We start from the raw sequence: 3,078 nt of genomic DNA on the forward strand, positions 1-3,078 counted from the left end.
AAATAAAATGAGTGTAGCAAAAATAATGAAAGTGAACAGCAGGTAACTTTACAAATAATGGAATGTGAACCGTTTCTGCCCCTCCCCAGAGTAAATTGACTGGGTTAAAACTTTGTCTTAAGGAACACTTTTGCAACTGCAATCATAAAGGTGTACATGTTGAGATTGTGTATTCCTCAGATACACATGGAATGACATTTAATATCTATGGGACACCTGTTTCTACTACAGCCATGAGTGCTCCAACCCTAAAGTACCCATAATAACTACACCTGTGGCTGGAACCAATTATCCCTTTATCCCCCCACCATGACAGACCAATGTGTAGGCAGTTTTCTTTGCTTAGACATGAAAGCTGTTTTAACACTGGCCTTGTGAAATCACAATGTACCAAAAGTACTATGCCAAACATGTAAAACATGTATAAAAATTCCATATCCCCATATTGGCCACCTCAGATGAAAACAGATAATTCCCCAAATGTTAACTGGATCTACTCCCCTAATATTAAACATAAAAACCACATGGAAATATAAAAATCCAAATAGAAGTAACATAAACCTGTCACAAATCGTAAACAAAAACTATTTGTGGGACAGCATGGATGACAAATGGTCTACTGTGTAAATTTTAGAATGAGGCAGACAAAAGTTGGAAGGCTGGTTAATTCTCCCCTCCTTCTGCTTCAGCTTCATCTCCTTGGGTGTCCGATGTCCACAATGTCAAGTTGTCTCTCAGTAATTGTATTATTAGTGTGCTGTCTTTGTATGATTCTTCACTTAATGTATCAAGTTCAGCAATGGCTTCATCAAAAGCTGTCTTTTCAAGGGAGCAGGCTTTCTCTGGAGAGTTTAGAATCTCATAATAGAACACAGAGAAGTTCAAGGCTAGACCCAATCTTATAGGATGCTTTGGTTGCATCTCTTTTTTGCTGATTTCAAAAGCTTCTTGATATGCTTGTTGTGATTGATCCGCTATTCCTTTCTTGTCATCACCAGCAGCAACCTCAGCCAAATAATGGTAGTAGTCCCCTTTCATTTTCAAATAGAAAACTTTGCTTTCTGTTTGTGAAGCATTAGGAATCAAGAACTTTTCCGATAGAGACAGTACATCATTGCAGATATCTCTTAGTTCGGTCTCAATTTTCTCTCTGTATTCTCAGGCCATCTGCTGTTTTTTCTCAGCACCTTCCGTCTTTTGCTCAATACTTGAAACAACCCTCCAAGATGACCTTCAGGCCCCTCTGACATTTTTGTAAGCAACAGAGAGAAGATTCCTCTCCTCATTGGACAATTCAGCTCCTTGATCAGTTACAGACTTCATGCAGGCTGCCATGTCATCATATCTCTCAGCCTGCTCAGCCAATTTGGCCTTCTGCACCAGCTCATTTTTATCCATGACTGAATTTTCTGTTCCCAGAGTGAGTGGTGGTGGTGGACGGACAGACGAAGGGTTCAGTGGTCTCTGGGTGGCGGCAGTGGCAGGGCTAAAATATAAACTATTTTAACAAATAATTCAACCAAAAGAAATCAGTACATGGAAATGACTGAGTAGGGACACAAACTGTACCATCAACCAAAAGGATGTATCTGATGAGAAACTACAGGGAACCTGTAAGTGAGCTAGACAAAATCTTGAGGCTATTTCTTCAATTCATTTGTGTAGGTGGGAAACATTGAACTGTTCTTTCAAAGTATTGGTTTTATATGTTTTACCAAAAGGTACACATTACAGTTGACCAGTTTATGACTCCACATTTTATCAGAGAACAAGCAAGTCATGGTGCTGATTACATTTCATTCATCAGGCACAATGCAACACCATAATAGTCTAAAAGAGTCACAAAAAGTAGATGTCCACATCTGTTGAGTAAGCTCTTCAAGACACCTTAAGTCTATTCATTCTCTTTACTACCACAGCTAGCCTTCAAGAGAACAGTGTCTTATATCATGCAAACAGAGATTATTTTATCTTACATCTATTGCAGATGCTTCCCATGGCCTTGGAACAAATTTCCATCAAGACAAAGCTTTTTAGAAAGTCAACATATACAAAATGAAACATAAAAAGTAAATTCCTTAATTTTAAATGATCCATTCAACCTAAAGATATGAATTCCAGTCATATATAAACTTTCTCTCCTTCAAATTTTAAATTTGATATGAACATGAGTGTTTCTATACCAAAAAATTCTTCATGAAAGAATTGTCAAAGACTGAACAAATAGGATAATTCTTTGAAATACTGGATAAACTACCAAAACTCAAGTTATTATAATCAACAGTAAAAAAATGGAAAACCAGAAAAGATATCATTATTATTAATATGTGAGTTTATAGTGTTTTAAAAGCCTTAGTGAAGTTTTAAGTGGCACATGCATATTCAGTGCTCATTTTAGAGGAAAGAAAACACCATTCCCTATAAAAGAACACCCCCAAAACATACAGCTGAATGAACCAATTGTTTGCTTTTGCATTTTCCCATTTGGCTTGAAATGGACTTTGGGATCAGCTCATATCTCTTTTTATAATACCAGAATCAGTAAAATTCTATCATTGTTTGGAGATTCTAAAACTAGGGGGTGGCCTCCGAACAGTTAACACTTCTCTCTTACTTTTGCCCCAACCTTACTTACAGAAAGGACTAAAGGCTAAGCAGTGTGCCAGCTGGAAAGTCAAAGATCTTGCAGTGAAAAAACTATTGGCAGCTTTTGGATATTCTAGTCGTTTAGTGAACTTCTTTAAGATGATATCCTTTCTTCACCATTCTCTAGCACAGAATGTTACTATCCATCATAAATGCAACAAGACATCAGAAACAAAGGCAAATTAAAAAAGGCCTACTAACTTTCTGCTTTGTATTTTAGTATCAATTTCCTCTTTCCTTTCTACTATTTGTACTTTAATTTCCTGTTTGTCCCCTTACCACTCCCTAACCTTAACCAGCAGTTCATATTTCTACAATCAAACTGAAGCAAAAAAAAAAAAATTAAAAATAAGACTACAGGAAAATGTCACTGTTTCTTTCATTTGCATTTCAAAGGGCCCTATTTTCCTATTGAGTTTTAGGAGGTGATTA

General features: G+C 36.6%; 1 pseudogene; it reads right to left on the minus strand.

Moving 5' to 3' along the window:
• Positions 1-535: 535 nt before the first annotated feature.
• LOC114031494 lies at positions 536-1,417 on the minus strand (annotated as a pseudogene).
• Positions 1,418-3,078: the final 1,661 nt, after the last annotated feature.

The sequence above is a fragment of the Vombatus ursinus genome, unplaced genomic scaffold, assembly GCF_900497805.2.
Source record: "Vombatus ursinus unplaced genomic scaffold, bare-nosed wombat genome assembly UNPS02015175.1, whole genome shotgun sequence".
NCBI classification, from domain to species: Eukaryota; Metazoa; Chordata; class Mammalia; order Diprotodontia; family Vombatidae; genus Vombatus; species Vombatus ursinus.